The sequence below is a fragment of the Triticum aestivum genome, chromosome 4A (genome assembly GCF_018294505.1).
Source record: "Triticum aestivum cultivar Chinese Spring chromosome 4A, IWGSC CS RefSeq v2.1, whole genome shotgun sequence".
NCBI lineage: Eukaryota > Viridiplantae > Streptophyta > Magnoliopsida > Poales > Poaceae > Triticum > Triticum aestivum.
Window position 1 is genome coordinate 607110258 of NC_057803.1, and position 19319 is coordinate 607129576.

Sequence of the window (19319 nt, forward strand, 5' to 3'; positions counted from 1 at the left end):
AGTCTTAACTCTTCAGTCAGTCCAATTTCGTCAAGGACCAGAACAACTTCGTCTTTGTCACCGAAGAGCTTGACTGCGCAGCAAGAAATTTCCAAATTGTTCACTTGAGGAAATAGGTATGTTTTTGGGTTTGAGCATCACTTCCAAAATACGCCTGTGCATATACCTAGAGGCCTTTAACAGTACGTTGTTTTCTATGACTCAAATAAAGAAGAAAGAAACTACAAAAACAAATTCTTCAAGCTTCTAGTTCTTCATATCAATTGCTTCAAAGGACGCACCAAATCTTCATTGAAGAAATACATTTTTAGGGCTCATCTTTCTTGGTTAAACCGAAATCTTCAGGGACTATATATCATGTGCACACTCGCAAACACATTAGTCCCTTAAGCCATCTGTATTCAATACTCCTAAACCACTAAGGGGCACTAAAAACACTTACAACTGTGAAAATCCTAAAGCTGGAGCACCACATAGCCCCGAGTTCCTCATCGAGGATTGCAAGCTTAAGTTTAAGAAAACACCTCCTTCTGGTATGCAGCCTAGCAACTTATTGTAAGAGAGGTTCAAGCTACCTAGGTAGGTAAAATAGGTAAGGTACCCTGGGATGGTCCTCAATAAATCATTATGGAATATATTGAAAGTTTGCAAGCTATCTAGCTTGCCAAAAGAGTCTAGAATCAAACTACCAAATGAATTGTATGATATGTTCAAGTAGGCTACCATTTGGATTTTGGAGTATTCCAATTGAATATGGGAGGCTACCAATCAAGTGGTTGGTAGAGATATCCATCTTGTTAATTAGTTTAAAAGAGCCCATGTCAACCAGGTTTTGAGCTAGATCAAGCTAGAGCAGACTATCAATATGATACAAGCTTGGTGGTATAGTGGATGATAACTAGTTACGAGATAATTCTAGGTTTTCTAACTTGCTAAGGTTACCAATGCCCTCTGGTATGTAACCAGTGAATCATTATCATTGAGGAACATTTCTAGATTTTTGAGCATTGTAATCTTAGATGGAATGGGGCCAAACAAGTTATTTCTATCGAGCTCAAGCATATGTAGATTCTCCATCACCATGATGGGTTCTAGAATGCATGGTACAAACTGTTGTAGGCACTGACCCAACCAACTTATTTGCTTCCCATTCTAGGTGTTCTAATTTAGATAGGTTACCAAGAGAAGCTGGAATGGATCCTGTTAGTTGATTATCCAAGAATCAACACTGAGAGTTGTCCTAGGTTTCCAAATTTGACCGAAATGGCTCATGTTAGCTTGCATGATCCCAGTTATAGAACCCTTACCGAAGTGAGGTTGTCTAGTACAACATGGATTGTGTCAACAAGAAGATTATGATTGAAGGAAATGAAATAGAGATGAGCTAGGTTGCCCAACAATGTTGGTACAACACCTTCAAACAAATTGGAGCTTAGGTAAAGAAACTGGAGGCGCGGACAAGATGCAAATCCCAATGGAATCTGGCATATGAAATTGTTTTCTATAGATATAAGGTGCTAGGGGAACTATTGGGTTTTTCTTATGTTTGCTGTTTTTTCCTTTTGTTCATTTTTAAATAGATGTCAACAGTTTATTGAATACACATTGGACATGGTTTAGATACCTGTTGAAATTTGTAATTTATCCGAATACGTCTTGAAATTTGTAAAATGCACATTGAACTTTTTTTAATACACAGTGGATTTTTCTTAAATACAAAGTGATTTTTCTTAAACACATGTTGAACAATTTTCAAATATGCTATGAATAATTCTTTTAAACATCAGATTCTTTCTTTTTGTTCCATTCTTACGTTTCCATATTAAAGTGTGGTTTTCTTACTTAAATTTAATAATATTAATCTAATGCAAACATTTGTAAGTGTTAGAACATCTTCTTAAATGTCACGAACATTATTTTATATGAATAGCTTTTTTGAAATTGCAAGAATAATTTTTCACTTCAAGAACAATTTTTTAAAATGTTACCAAGTATATTTCATAAACCGTCAAACATTTTTCAAATGTGAACAATTTGTTTACATTTTATTAAATGTTTCTAAATGTCAAAACAAACTTTTAAACATATGGAAAAATATATATAACTGGAACATTTTTTTAATGGTATGGGCAAATTTTAACATTGTGTGCAATTCATTTTACTTGCATGGACATTTTTAATGTTTGATGAAAGTTTAAAAAATCTTAGTGAATTAATTTTGACAGTATAAGCAAAAGTAAAAAAGGAAAAATATGGAAAAAAGAATGAAACAAATGAGCAAACTAAACTAACGTCCATAACAACTAATCGCAATTACAACATTGCTGGAGATGAGTCGTCCATCTGTCTCGCTAGAAGCGAGACAAAGACGCCCCCCTGTCTTTCCCGACGTGCTCCGGGGGAAACCCTTGATCTAGTTTATATTGGATGATGGTGGCGCTATCTGGCGTCGTGTTCCCTCTTGGGGCCATCGTCCTGGTGGTGAATTTAGTTAGAGGGACCCGCGGCTCGTGGGGATCTGTGTGTTGTATGTCGTATGGTGTCGTCTATATGGTTTTGGGTCCGGTTTCCCTCATAAACTGGACCAACCTTGAACCTTCTATCTTTTCAATGAATTTAGCAGTTTTCTGCTAACTTTCAAGGAAAAAAATCACAAGGAGCTCTCCCGTTTAACTATTTTAATTCACTATGTCCCCTAATTCTAAAGCACTTTCATTCGACTGAGGTATTCAATCTTGGATCTGGTTTACGATTTTGATCGGGCCAACGACTTTACAAATCAATCAGCAGCAACTGGCCTGTAAAAGCATACCAACCCTGCGCACCCTCCCACCACCTAGAGAAAAAAAAGTGTCACTATGTGATATTATAGCACCAATATAGCACATGTAGCCACCGACGCCGAAATTTTCGCACACAAATATGGGTTGATTAACTGATAACATAATATCACACCTCAAAAAGCTCACCAAATAACTACATTATAAATAAACAAAAACACACTCCACTCTGCCTGACCCGCCAAACTAAATATTTCACCAGTTTTAAAATATAAGGGATACTAGTTTTTTGGAGAGTCGAATTTCTTTAATTTTGACCAAGTTCAAAGCCAAACATACCGACATCCACAATATTAAACAAAAAATAGAAATTCATTTCATGATGAATCCAATGACACGGATTTGATATTATGGGTTTTGACATGTTTCTCTACAATTTGATCAAACTTAAAGAGGTTTGACTTTTCAAAAAAAAAGTAATACACTTCATATTTTGAAACAGAGCGAGTAAAAAAAATTAAGAATCCCAACAACACCAGGGATGCAGCAAAGCGCGCCCAACCCTTCTAGTAAAAACTAAGCATAATAATAAAGGTACAAGCAAATCATGAATATAGTTTACAAACTGAATTATTCAAATTCAAACACACCGATGGTTCAAATGAAGCAAATAACAAGGTAAAAGCACAACTAGGAAGTGCTATGAAGATGCCAGTGATGCTCAACAAGATCTTCTTGGAGTTGGGTATGAAATTCTCAGTTCTTGATCCTACGATGCGCTTCAAGGAATGCCTAGATCGATTATACAATACAAAACGAACCAAAAGAAACACTCACCTAGGAAAACCGTCGAACACTTGCAAGGCGGTGGTGGTGCACCAGTCGGTCGATGACGTTTAGGCCAAACTAGCGGGCGGTGACATGTGAGAGTGACCTGCAAGGGTGCGTAACCACGGTCAGATGTTGCGGCCGGCAATGAGAAAGAAGGCCTGAGAAAAATTCAATGACTCGGTTAAGGTGACGGTGACAGTGTTTCACCTCGATTCCGGCTACGGCAACGGCAGGCGAAGGGCTCGGACTCGGGCAGAAGGGCGGCGAGGGCCAAGGGAGGCGGTGACGTAGTGGGGGGGGGGGGTCGATGGACGATCGTCGGTAGGTGTTCGGAAGAAGAAGCAGTTGGGGATGGGAAGGTGCGAGAGAGGCCAGAAAGTTTACTTCGCATGGTCGCGGCCGAGTATTTTAGGTGCCCGCTAGGGGGGCGAGTAAATTTTTTACTTCACTATTCGGTTTACTATTTTGGCTAGGTACAGACTAGAGGAGTAAATAATAAATTTACTCCTCTATAGCCTTTTTTTTAAATAATTTAAATTGCTTACCACATGTGTCACGTGGTACTCCTCTATAGCCTTTAAAAAAAATTGAATTGCTTACCACATGTGTCACGTGGTACTCCTCTATAGCCTTTTAGTGGATCGGCCAGAGATGCTCTAAGATAGTAATGTAAAAAGTCTTATCTATACCTAATAATAATGTGAGAAAGATTAACGGTCGAGATGTTTCAAAAAAGGAGAATTTCTCTTTATTAGATCGAGCTCCTAGCGATCACATCATCTCTACGCATTTGGCTAGAGCGTCCGTGCGATCTAATCTGACTGATCCGACTCGATCGGCCCAACTGAAAAATAGGAAGCACATGTCCAAGCCACGACTCTTCCAAAACTCTGCTTCGTCAAATCGCAACTGCTCCTATGTAGAACTCTTCTCAGCTGTCCTGGCTTTGTGGAGATGAGATACAGCGGCTGGACCGCGCTCTTGTCCGGCACGACAAGGGAACCACGGCCGCCGAAGCGAGGGGGCGAGCGCTCGTCATCTCCTACCTTTAGCGGCGTTAAGCGATCGACATGCCAGGACAGGTTCATCACCGCCAGCACAGGCCACCAGACAGTCGCAGAGGACAGCCTGTTACACTACACCAGATCGGGGAGGGTGTATCACATGGCGACTGCAACTGATTAGTTGTGTATTCGCTTATGGAAGATTTGGATGTAAATGATTTCTGCATGTTGGTTAGTACAGTGAAAACAATCTGTCCATGGGTTGGGTCATCGAGGTCAGCCCTCCTCTGAATTTCCGGTGATCTCTCCTCCTGATCCTGAGTGTATAAAAGACCACCTTTTTTATAGGTATATAATATAGTCTATGTTTCGTTTGTTGTCACAATGTCTTCGTTGGCGACCGTGTCGACCAACCGGTGTCGGCCACCAATGCACTACTCTTCTCGGTGTTGCAAAGAGAGCCTTGGCAGGTGATGCATAGGGGTTTTCCCCCATTTATTGAGGACCAAATTTGGTGTGTGGTGAAACCACTCATTAAAAAATATCTTGATACTCATTCAGAAAAATTCTGAGGACCACGTTTATCTTGGTACTCATACCAAAATGGCCGTATGCATCCCTAGTTGGTGCAGAGGCCGGGGAAGTGAAATTCTCCCCCATTTTTAAGGAGCCGCTCCCGACCCCCGAGCTGCTCCCGCGAGCGTCCTCGGGGGAAACCCTAGCACGCCGACCCTCGTCCTCCCTCGTCGATCTCTCCCCCCGCCGCCACCGCACAGCGCCGCCGGGCAAAGTCCGGCCGGCGTTGGTGGCGGCGGGGATCTTGCCCCTCTCCTCGCGGGACGGCGCGGCGCGAGACGGCGCTGGGCTGGGCGGGGCCCAGCGGTGCGGCGGACGGCGTGCTGGGTGGCGGCGCCCCTGCCTGGCGGCGGTGCAGCTGCGGTTTGGGGCCCCTTCGACGCGCGGCGGCTATGGCTTCTCTGGCGGCGGCGCGAGTTATCCCGGCGGCGGCTTGGCGGCATGGCGCGGCGGAGCTCCGGCGATGACTCGGCTACGGCGGGGTGGAGAGCTGGGCACCGTCCAGTGGTGCTGCCTCCGCGGCGGCTGCAGCTTGAGGCCCTTGACCCCGATCCGATCTGGATCTGGTGGTGCTTGGGTCTGGGCCAAGGCGGGGCGTGGTGTTCGTCGGGGCTTGTCGGCCTCTAGGCACCATGGGGGGCCGGCGGCAACGTGTGCCCGGCGTGGTGACGCTGGTGGACGTGGTGGTCGTCTTCTTTCAGAGATGGCCGGCCAGAGGCTTGGTGATCGGATCTCGAGATCCATCATCTTGTCCCGGCTGTGAGTAGGGGAGACATGGTTGCCGGTGAAAACCGAGCCGACGGCAGGCGATGGCGGCATTCTCGTCGTTACCTTGATGGAGGCATCGTCGTGTAACTACTGTCGACCCACTCGTGCTGCTCCGGGGGAAACCCTAGGATCTGGTGTTCCAAATCGGACGATGGTGACACTGCGGTGTCGTTTCTCTCTTGAGAGCATCGTTTGCGGAGCAGCGCTGGAAGTCAGAGGCAGGAGGTGGAGCGGCTTCGTCTTGCACGGAGCTTCGGTGGTGATGTCAAGTCATGCTTGACCGACAGGTGCTACGCTTTGTCATGCCTAGTCGGCAGGTGCTACGCACGACAGATCTTCCAAGGACTTCAAGTTGTGTGGGCTGGTGATACCTGGCAGCATGGCGCTGAGGTGTATCAGTGGCGACCGCGACGTGCTCAGCTGTTTGCGCACAGGGAGGAGGTGCCATTGGGCGCCGTGGTGGCGTCGACGATAGCTAGACCGAGCAAGGTTGATGCATCAGTATAGTTATGAAGATGGAGCGGTGGCAGTTGGCGGCGGGCCTCTGAGAGCACGCCGGACCAGTGGGTGCCCCAGACCCGACAAGATGCTAGGTTGGGTTCTCAGGTCTTAGATGTTAGGCTTGGCTGCGATGTCTGTTTGGTATTAGGCCCAGGCTATCTGCGCCCCTTCATCAACTGGATAGGGATAGCGACAGTTTGTTGCTTAGACGGCGGCTTTAATCTTACTTTTGTATAACTTTGTAAGGTATTGTGAGAATAATTAATAAAGTGGCCGTATGCATCGCCCAGATGCAGAGGCCGGGTCATCCTCCTTTTCTAAAAAAAGGTATAACGTTGTACCAGCACACAAAAAGTTGGGCTCTTATTTGCTCCTCAGCGAAGCACAACGTTGCCGGCGAAATTACAAGCCGATGCAGGAGAGGTTCAAGGTGAACTCACGTTTGTTCCACAGCGAAGCACGAGCATTGCTCATGATATTACAAGTCGGTACGGGAAGGACTCGCGAAAGCGGTGGGCTAGAGTGCGAGCTCACCGTGAATAGAAGGCGATAGAGGTAAAGTGTGAATTAATATAGAAAGCGTAGAACTCTTTGCTCGGGCCGCATTGCTATATATCGAGAACATGTCGTGGCTTACAAGAAGGAAGAGATCGATCTAGGTCAATCGTTAGAGAGAGAAAGGATCGGTGAAAAAATTGGAACAGAAGAAGAGATAGAACTAGATTACAATTTAAACAGACTTCTATCCCTATACAACATATTCTAACACAAAAAAAGAGAAGTGGTAACATGAATGGATTTCTAAAGGTGTGCGAAAATTTGTTTTTTCTCCCGTTGCAATGCATGGGCACATTTACTAGTATTAGTTTACAGAGGGAGTACATGGTTACTCAAATTTGGTGGCTTGAAGATGACGAAGCGGAACCAATCATCAAATTTTGAATTGTCTTCTCGTTAAGACGGATGTATGGAACATGAGAAATATACAACCATTCTGACCCTCCGGGTTGGAAGTTCTTTTCCGTCTCACCGTAAAAGCCATCCATAATCAGTTCTTGGAGGTTTTCTGGCGCACTTCCTCCCAACGACGCTTGTGACGTCTCGTTGATATGAAGTGCTTTTAAAGAGGTCAGTCTGCTGAGTGTTGAAGGGAACTGTTGAAGACGAGAGCAGTAAACAAACTCAATCTTTTCGATGGAGGTTAACTGTTCAAACCATTTCTCCTGCTCCAGGGTAAAATGAAGGGCCTCCAAATAAGAGATGCGGAGAACTCGCACGGATGGGACAAAACAATATCCGTTTAACAGGCTGACATCCGTTGCTAGACTGGTAAGGTGAAGTACACCCTGCTCAACTTGTCTACTTGATTTGTTGGAGAGTTCAGTAAGAATGTCGGGACAACCAAGAACATCAACTTCCCTGAGGTTGGGAAAGTATTGCAACCCATCAATCAAACGTAGCCCTCCACATTTCCTGAGATATAGATACTCCAGTGCCTTTAAGTGATGCGCAGAGAGTATGAGTGGGTGATTGCAGTAAGATATCTTTAACTTCTTTAGACATGCTAAGAGTTGCACATATTGTGGCAGTGCCTTGACAAGGATCGGACAAACTGAAATGTCAAGTTCTGACACAGAAGACATGAATGACAAACATGGCACTTTTTCCAGTAAAGGGCAATTGTGAAGTTCAAACCTTCTGACATGTGGAAGGAGAGGGCCATGATCATCTTCTCCATGTGACCAGTCTACCCATGATGTCATCGAAGAAATTTTGAAGTCCTCCAAACTTGTGAGGTAACCAAATGATGTTCCATCAGCATGCTTTACCGATGATAAGTTTTCTAGAGTGAGATGCTTGAGTGAAGGGAAATTTCCAAATGGCGGAAGTATAACTAGAAGTCGGCAGTTTCCAACATGAAGGGAATGCAGTTTTGTGAAGATGTGACCCTGCGACATCCAGCATGGGAAACTTGTCGCCCCGTAACCGTTGACCATAAGCTCTTGCATATTTGAGTGCGGCTGCAATCCTTCAAGTACATCTTTGGATATATTTCTCCCCTTCAATTCCAAGGCCTCAAGGTGCTTCTTCTCAACTATATTGGCATCCATTGCCTCATGCTTGTTCTTAATGACATGGATGTTGCTGATGCAAATTTTTCTAGATAGCTCTGGCATGCTCTTTAACTCGTTTATCATGAATCCATTTCTTTTTCCAGCACTAAAGTGCTCCAACTCCTGAAGTTGACTCAATTGTCCAATACTAGGAATCAAAGAGAGAGCTGTAGCATCAACATACAAGTGGCGTAAGTTGGCAAGCCTATTAATGCTCTGAGGAATAGTATTACGAGCATATCCACGGAGGTATAAAACTTGAAGATTATACGGGAAGTTGCGAAAATTGCGGACCCTTGTGAAAGAAAGATCTAGAAACCTCAGTTTTCTCAAGGACGCAATGTTGGGCAACATATTTGTCAGCACTTCCAAATGAGATAAGTCTATCACTCGAATGCTTCTTGATTTGGCTAACATGTTGTCAACAACATCACAAATTGCATTACTGTCATAATGACCAAACAACAAGATTGTCCTCAGATTTTTATACTTGTTTAGTTCATGAATGCTCAGTTGATTACCAACTTGTAGAGCCAAGTGACGAGCAGTTGGTGATGCTCTCTGTGATGTCTCCTTGTGGTGGAAGCAATCATATGAAGAGACGGCAATTGCTAGAGCCCTCACTAGATCATGCATGGTGTACTTCTTGGTGTCAAATGCAAACTGAAAAAATGACCTTTGTACAAGTTCATCAAACATTTTATTTCCAACGTCCTCTAATCTACTGCCATCAGATTCACTGTGTTCGATGAAATCGTGAGAAATCCACATATTGACCAATCTATCCTTATCAAACAAGTAGTTTTGTGGAAAGATTGAGCAAAAAGCGAAGCTCTGCCTTTGCCTAGGTTGTAGGTCTTGATAACTAATTCTCATGAATGGAAGGATGTCACATAAAACTTCACTCCTGTCCCACCAGTCGCTCTCTAGGATGCTTCTCCAATGTTCTACCGTTGATCTTGATCTCAGTAGATGTCCAATTACTTTTGCTGCTAACGGCAGACCATCCAGTTTTTTTGCTATTCGTTCACCAATTGACAAATGAATCTGATTGTTCTCAGCAACAACACTGGTTGTGCCAAATGCATAATACTTGAAAGCTGGCCAAAAACTCTCCCAAGGCAAAGGTGCTAGGGGAACTTGACACATTGTCATCACTGTGTCCGCAACCCTTTTGCTTTGTGTTGTGACAAGAACTACACTTCCTGGTACTTCACAAGCTATGGCAGTAAGCAAACTACTCCACCGATCACACATCTCATCCCAAACACTGTCTAGCACAAGAAGGTATCTCCCATCATGTTGGATTAAACTTTGAATATTGTCGACCACTATTTCCAAACTATCCGAGTAGTTAAGAGATGAATCATTTCCTTTAAAAGAGTGCAACATCTCTTGCAATGTCCTTTTCATGCTGAATTGTTTTGAGATATACACCCATGCTTTGTGCCTAAAGTGACCCTTCAAACTTCCATGATTGTAAATGACTTGAGCAAGGGTTGTCTTCCCAACCCCGCTCATACCAACAATTGGGATAACATCAACACCACCAATGCGGAACCTTGACCCAAGTTTTGCACTCATGTTATTGGGTTCCAGTCCTGAGGAAGATGAAGCACAAATAATTTTTAATATCATCTCTAGAACTTCATCGCGGCCAAACACCTTGACATCAACTGGAAGACGAGAAGTAGTCTCTCCCCCTGTTCCGTCCTCCTTCATGGATGCTGAATTACTCTACTTCATGAGCTCAACAAATGTGTTGGACATTGAACAAAGGTGATCTAGCTTTTGCACAACACATTCAAGCATTCTCATGCCCTCATCTGGTACAATCAAACTTTTCAAGGCCCTAACTGATGATGAGATGAGCTCACTCACCTTACGCTTTCCAGTAACTATATCATGGCAGTCAAATCGTTCAAGCACATCCTCGGCTTCATAGGCAACATCATGGAGACTCCTTAGCCACTTGGCAAGAGTAGTGTTGATAATAAGTTGGTTGTCAGCTACCTCAGTAATAGCCTTCACCATGGTGAGGCTTGTGCGCAATTTGGTCAGAAGTTGTTCAGTAGCATGGTTCAGATTGTAGTTGCTATCGAGGAAGTTCATTGTCTTGTCGACAACACGTTGGATAACTGCTGATGAGAAACCACTAACTACCTGCTCTGTAGTTGCAGATAACATGATTTGGTTCCTGAAATGATGATGATATAGATTGTTAGTACATGTCATTATTCATAAAGTTGCGCCTTGTTAAGGAAGATATGGATAAATATACTGACGAGCACATTCTAGAAATGAGATCTCTGCTTGATTGTAAGGATCGTTAAATAAGAAAGGAATATTTTCAAGCACTCTGCTATGAGATGATAATTTTTTTCTTCATGCATGAGATTGTAAGGATCTAGGTTTCATAGGCAGTACTACGAACATGCTCATTTCAGTCCTACTACAAATGGGTGGTGGTTGTCACAACCAGTCAATAGTTGAGTCTTCCACCTGTGTAAAGCCTAGCTATAGGTCTGTGTCTATCATAGCTTGCCACAGAACTAGTTAAGGCTTGCTAAACATTTAACGGTTTAAAAGTAAGTAAAAATTATGAAATAAATAGGAGAGCCTTACTCTAATATAATAAGATGATCCAACTGTGTGATTGTGAAAATATGCATTTATGTGTCTTCAGTGAAAAAAACAAGCATTTCACCTCACTGCAGGAACAATATATATTGAAACATTTTGTTCTTTTTGTCCAGGACACATGCAGTCGTATTTTTTTAATCCCTCGGTTGGATCATGTTATATTATAGGTGTATTGGTTCAGTATTTTTTTTTCATGATTTTTAAGAACTTCTACACCGTCGAAAACCTTAACTAGTTCTGTGGCAAGCTATTGTAGAAAATCTTATATATATATATATATACTTTGGCCAAGTTAATCACACAATAAAATATCTACTATGAATAACATGACAGGATATAGTTTTTAGTGGTGACCCATTTACCGATTAGTCAATGTCAACATACAGTACCCAGAAGGACATGCCGAAGTTATTTTCTATTTACACGTATAAGAAATTAGCCTTGTGCTCCATACTTTCGAAAAAGACTTAAAGGTCCATGAGGGCCTAAAAGGAAATTGTACAAAAATGTCTTCTCTGTCTGTAAAGGAAAAAAAATACAAATATGCTTTAAAATTAAAGTCAGCGCTGCTCGCCTATCTCTCCCTTTTTGTTTTGCCGGGGGCATGCTAACTACTCCCTCCGTTTTTAAATATAAGTCTTTTTAGACATTCCAACAAGTGACTACATACGAAGCAAAATGAGTGAATCTATGCTCTAAAATATGTCTACATACATCCATATGTTATAGTCCATTTGAAATGTATAAAAAGACTTATATTTAGAAACAAAGGGAGTATCTAGTTAGTACAAACTATTTATATGGATGCGGGAATGTGTAATGTCAGGAATGCAGATTTACAATGAAATGCAACAACAGTAAGAAAGAGTATGGAAGGGAGTTCACGAATTCAACTCAAATACGAAAATTGACCAAAAGACAAACACATGTTAGAAAGAAAAATATATGCAATTTTCACTAGATATGTGATTTAGCAATGAGCAGCTAATAATACAACTCTCTGAGCGAAAGGTCAAAGTCATGTTTTTCACTTCTCTTCTGTAACCGTGTTTTTGTTGGGTACATGCATGCGAGAAGAAATATAACAAGTATGTTTTCTGAACGAACCTTGAAATCTTTTGGTGGAATGAAATCTATACAGCACTGACTGGCCGAGTGGTGGAAGAGACGACCCTCACCGAGAGCAATCTCTAGACTCGACTTCTTCACCGCCAGCTGAAGGGAGAAGTGGCACCTGTGGGGTTGTGTGTGTGTGTGGGCGGGGGGGGGGGGGGGGGGGGGGGAGGCCGTGGAGTCGGGTTGGAACTTGCAATTAATTAGCTGCACGGATTTGCTTACCTTTGATTTTATTTTTTCTTGAGTCTTGACATCGACGCACATCCTCGTACTGCCGCAATTAATTACTCAGTATCAGTTTTACTAGCATGAAGAGTAAGACTACCCATAATGGGAGTAACATAGGTAGTAACATCACACATATCTAGATAAAATAAATGATGTGGCAAGTAATAAATGAAGAAAGAGAGAAAAGTGGTAACATAGCTAGTTACTAGTAGTAGTAGTAACATCACACATATCAAAGCAAGATGTGTCTATAGCCTAATAAATGAAGGGTTACATGTTACCACACATATGTTACTCCCCACTATAGAGATAGTAACATAGACTAGTAACATGTCGATGTTACTACTCTATGTTACTACCCATTGTGGCTAGTCTAAGCAACTATTCCGCTAGGATTAAGACCATGGATTAAAAATATATATGATTTAAATTGTTTTATGTTTACAAATCCAAATTCTCATGTTTTTGTGAGGATGAAACCACGATTGATTAGTATAGAGAGGAAAAAATTGCACACAATACCTCTTGAGGGTGAAGCAGTGACTTGTTGACGTGAAGACTTGATATTAAAGCTTGTAGAAGGAGCTGTTTGGCAGGACCACATGATAGGTTTGCCCTGTCATATCAATTTCCAAAATCTCCACCTAATATTCTGTTTGCTTTTTCTGCACATATGTAAACCACAAATCCATAAATATCCATAGTGACTATTCAATGCTCTTACTTGACCGTAGAGGCCCCGACGATGATGCATTGAGTGCAACTGCACAATTTGCTCGTAGAGCCACATCACTTTGCGCAAGAGAAAAAACGTCATCGTCCCTTTTAAATAGAGAATCCTGTTGCAAAAATAAATAAATCTTGGAACTCCAAAAAGTCGCATAATGGAGTTGCAGAGTCTCCCCGCAAAAACAAAAAGAGTCGCAAAGTCACATCACTTTTTCACAGTGAAGTTCCTATGAAATATATTGGCGGCGCCTTTTGGTGCAAAGAGTAGATCTTAAATGCGCAAAATTATGTAGAAACCTATGTGTGTCATGTGTTTATTGGTAGCCTTGCCGTGCTTAACCTTATTTTTGGAGGCTTTGCTTAGGTCTACTTCACTTGCATGCACATTTGTAGGCCTCAACATTCCTTTAATCAGGAATTAAAACCTCGTGTTACATGTATGCATTATAAAAAATACAATTGTATATCTTTTCAAGTACGCATGCTCTCACGGGAAACATGGCGACTAGATTTCCTCCTTAGAGTTGCCACCGTCATGTGTTTATTGGTAGCCTTGCCGTGCTTAACCTTATTTTTGGAGGCTTTGCTTAGGTCTACTTCACTTGCATGCACATTTGTAGGCCTCAACATTCCTTTAATCAGGAATTAAAACCTCGTGTTACATGTATGCATTATAAAAAATACAATTGTATATCTTTTCAAGTACGCATGCTCTCACGGGAAACATGGCGACTAGATTTCCTCCTTAGAGTTGCCACCGCCACTGGTTCCCCTCACCTCCAGGTTCCTTCCAACGCCAGCGAGGTGGGGGGAACCCCGGTCTGGGATATCTATACATTCTATGGTCTCCCTATCTTTAGTTAGGGTTAATTATATGAGTCTAGCCAGCGATGGTGAGGCAATGATGCCATCAGCAGCGAGGAATCAGTCCCGTCATGTCCTTTTTCTGGCGATGGTATTTGGCAGGCAGAGGGCATGTGGAGCTTCAGTTAGGGCCAGATATTGATCCTCGTTCATGTCTTCATTTTGTATAGGTGATCGGCGGCGCCCTACGGATGACGAACACAAACTCTAATACCTCACATAGAGAAAAACTAAATAAGAACCAAGAGAGATGATGCCAAGGATGCAAAGATTTGAGCTCTTTGCGAATGATACGATTAAGCTACTCACTCGAGAGCCCTCCTTGATAGTACGATAATTGATCCTATAACACAGTCTCACAACTAACACCATGAGACCGATAAAATCGAAAACATTTCAAGGACATACATTTGCCGTGCGCATATTCCACTTGAGCTAGATGTTGACGATCTTGTCCTCCTCAAGTTAGACCACCTTTCATGATTGCGCTGGCTCGATGAAGATTAATGAATTGCTCCCCCATACTCCACTATGGTTGATCCTCTCTTAGGCACATCTTCACATGTCCATTATCACGAGAATGGATGGTAAGCTTCAAGCATGTGATGCTCCACTTGAACTTGCACAACACGACCTCTATGATGATCACCACTTGATGTCATCCTCCATGGGTCATATGAGATCTTCCTATTGACACATGCCTATGGAAACATACCTAACCCCATAAAGAAACATCACACAAATCATGAGTTAGTACACAAAGCGTAATGGACAATGCTTACCATACCATGGGGTCACTTGATCCCACTCGGTACATCTTCTATGCTTTATGTGTTGGTCAACTTGAATCCACTTTTTGTACTTAGTCTTGATCAACCTTGTATCATATCTCTTCATAAACATGATGTCTTGCAGGTAAACATGATTGTTCACACAATCTTCTTCTTCAACACATGCTTGCAATAGGCTCAACTCTCACATGACCAATCTTTGGTAACTCCTCGAATAGCACCTTGGTCAACACATAATATTCTTCTTATAACCTTGAAACCAACAAATGGTCTTCAAGCAATGCCTATGGTCAAACCCTTCAAATATAACTCAAGGCAACTATTAGTCCATAGGAATTGTCATCAATTACCAATACCATACATGGGGGCACCATGCTCTTTCACTTTGTCTACTAGGTGCAATGGCTTCTATTGCTGTACACCATATCCTAGAAAGAAAGAATTTACAGGCTCAATGATGCATAGTTATACGTGTTGTTGAGCGGTTCGGCTTGTAGCCAGATGTGAAGGTTCTATGAAATAAAGGAATTATAGTAGGTATGTGTTGCTATGTTTTTTTATAAAAAGTGGATCATTTTATTGACTCAGAATAAAACATCAATTCGATACAAACACGATGAGCACACACCTCGCCTCTTCATAACTAGGATGCACACAACCAATACCAGTGCACACACACAAGGAATCAAGCTGAAAACCAAAGTCGTACAAGAACTAAGCTATGCCTAGGCGGATGAAAAAGAAAAGAACTTTGCAGCGATCAAAACAACTATCGATGAACTATAACAGTGACCGTCCGCACCAACCATCTTTTGACATCTCAAGGACAATAAGACATGTTCTCCACTAGCAATGCCTCCAGGAAGGGAACGATGTTCAAGTGCTACCATCACCGGATCAAACTACTAAAGATCAGACCTTAAGTTTGCACCCAGAAGATTAAATCTGAGCAAATCCAAGACTTGCCTTCAACAAGGTAACAACGCAAAAGCACTGCCATTGCAAGGTATAACAAACTAGGATCAGACCTGGTGGTTGCACCCTAGATCCTGAGACTGGGCACTCAAGAAGCAGCACCAAATCTAAGTCATTGTGTGCTATCACTACCACTTTCTGTGATTCTATCAGCTATATGTATATCATAGTCTTGAGGTGAAATGCCACACAATTGATGAAGAACATGCCCACAAGTAGGCCTTCAAGCCACATACAGATATGAGAGAAGCTACATAGGGCTATGACGCATATATGCACCCAGATTTAGGAAAAACTTCGGTCAGCAAGTGCACCACCATAGCTTAACTCATGTACCCACGTAGTTGATAATACAATTGCCATAGAAGTACATGCAGTTTGGGGGAAAAAGACAACAGAAGCTCAGGCCCCATAAGAACCTCAACCAATTTCAAGCTCAGCTCCGCGCTATAGATATTAAGGCATTGATCAAACAATGTTTGTTTATATACACTCATGTCACGCACGTTGTGTATACAGTTTCTGTTTGTGTTACAACAAACATCGATGATCTTCCTCCTCATTCACAAATGAGCATCTTGCTAGCCAGGGATGCTTGAGAAGTTCCATTGCGCATACATGTTATTTATGCAATTCCAGCTGTATTTTTGGATGACTTCCACACATTTCTTCCTTTTCGTTGACTGTTGACTGATGTGCTTGCTAGGCATGGACGCTTTGGCAGTTACATCATGCATGCATGTTGCATACACACTTCCAGTTGTGTTACAAACATCAATGATTTTCACACATTTCTTCCTCTGCGTTGTCAAGTGTGCATCTTTCAAGGCATGGATGCTTCGGCAATTTCATCATGCTATGCACCTGGAGCTGAGACGAACATCTTATTATAGAAAAGCATGTTTGTAATTTGGTTTTCTTGTTTCATGTTTCTTTAACTCAGTGTGTACTAGTAATAGAAAAGGTAGATTCTAAACTTTTAGAATCTAGTCGTACATCCCAACGCTTTTCCTGCAGTAGGGAAAAGCCTAGCAGTAGCACGGGTCAAATGCCTTGCAGTAGCGCGGGCACCTGCGCTACTAGTAAGACGCTATAGCTAACTTGTAGGAGTAGCGTTGTTTGTTCCATGCTAGTGCTATACCTACTTAGCAGTAGCGCTGTCCAGACCAATGCTACTGCTAAGTGGCTTACCAATAGCGTTTTCCTGTCCAGCGCTGCTGCTAATTAGCTGTAGCGCTTGTTTACGGTGCTGCTGCTTCCTGCTAAAGAGCGCTACTACTATATTTTCACATTTTTTGCTACATATTTGCGATGTTTTTGTACAGGTTTTATACAGTATTCTAATCATATCATAAACATGCAATATGCTCATCATATCATACACATAATAATCTCATCATATCATCGAACACAAATCATGTCATCACATCATAATCACGATATAGCGATACAAGTTAACTGACATGTCTCATCATACATAATGTAGTACTTCTTGATGCGCCAGTTCGGATCCCTCTCTCGCACTAGCGTGAACCTAAACTAACTATTTTCCGCTTCAGCTCTGCTATCAAACCATCTCTGGCTGCGCTCGGAAACCAGTACACCTAGGTCTAACACTTAGGCCACTCGTCGTATACTCTTGGAACCTTCCCTGCACACATGGTGTAGAACTTCTTCACCATCGATGATCTATGTACCTGCATCGTCACATGATTCGATAATATGCAACATAATATATAGTTGAGCAACAGAAAGAGACAGAGCTAGCAAAAATAGAAGCAACATATCATAAACATGAATAACAAAGTTCATCATACCCAAACTGGCCTAACTAGAGTGATCTATGCTAGTTGACGAGGACGGTTTAATTACATCACAAAGTTCGTCGTGCATAAATTCAAAGTTTTGTCATAGAGAAAGTAGTGACTAAACGGACACATTATCATATATTGTCAATCACTCCAACATGTCGTGCCAACCATCCAAATCAGGGAGGAAGCCCACGAGCGAAGTGAAAGGCTTTAGGTTGAGACGCTGAGCGGCTACGTGTGTTCGGACGTCTTTGCGCGACATTTGCCCTTCTTCGTAGAACATCCCTATTTTTTCGAGGACCTCCTTCCTGATGATTTGAGCAAGTTCACGCTGGATGTGATAGAACTCAGCTCGGAGTCGATAATCCGGGGCATTTCCTAGATTCTTATCGCCGGATCTAGGTGACATGCGAAGGTTCTGGTGATCCCGTCTGTACTCCTGCATGTAGTGGAGGACATAGAATCCATCACTGAGAGTTTCTCTTAGTTGCTGGATGCAACAGAAGTCGTTCTCATGGCCGAAGCAGGGTGCACGGTTCCTTGTCTTCTTGACCGTGATCTCTCCACCCCGGTGGCTGTATCTTAAGATAGCACTATCGAGAACATACTTGATGTGGGTGTAATCCTTTTTCTTCATGTTCTTTGACGAGTCCAAGTAAAAAACGTGGGAGAATCGGGGGTAAAGGATGATGAGGACGGTGCGCCCGTCGCTGCGCAAAATAAGTACACCTCAAATTAGCCTCCACGCGTGCAAATGAATGATTGAAATCAAAGGAAGGATATCTGCGGATGACTTACATGGGATGATAAGGCAGGAGAATCGTCTCCTTGTCCTTATTGCCGACCATGAAATCGGCGATATAGTTCCTCGCGTATTCATGGTGCTCTTGGCAGACTGCCAAGAAGTCCTCGTGCATGAAGTACGGGTCAGCGACATAGATATAAGGTATTTTCTCAATCCTGATGATGTAGTCCGTGTACAAGGAAAAAAGGCGGACAAACGTAAAATCCAGCTTTTTCAAGTGAAACATGTCGAAGATGTAATCGAACCGAAGGAACAACTTTTTCGCGGGGAATGTGTCGACGTACAACCTTTGCTGTAGCACATTAACCGCGTGGAGTGGGCATCCTAGAATTATCGAGGCGATCAGGCTTTTCTCTCTCTGCAACACATCATCATGAAGTCTCCTTAGATTGTCGTATATGTCCTCTACCGCTGCCTTAGGTAGGATCGGATCACCCAAGATATGGTATTTCGCAGAACCTATGATAGGTATACGGTCTTCAACCCAAGGCTGCGGAGGCGGTTGGCTCATACAAGCAGCTTTGCCTTTCTTCTGTCTCTTCCTATGCTTCTTTGCTACTGGAAGTGAGCCTATCATGCGTTCATCCTCCGGCAATTCTGGCACCAACTCATCACGCTCAAACCTTGAGTACTCATACTGTTGAGCCATCAATCCTCCGTCGTCATAGGCGCCGATATTGAGATACTGTAGAGGGTCATCATCCTCGTCGATGGCATCATGCATTGCTTCTTCGACAGCGGCGACGTTATCAGCCACTAATGGAGCCTCTTCCTCACGACGTC

The 19319-nt window shown here is 42.7% G+C and overlaps 1 pseudogene; it reads right to left on the reverse strand.

The window, feature by feature from the left end:
* Positions 1-7350: 7350 nt before the first annotated feature.
* On the reverse strand, positions 7351-19260 carry LOC123084042 (putative disease resistance protein RGA1; annotated as a pseudogene).
* Positions 19261-19319: the final 59 nt, after the last annotated feature.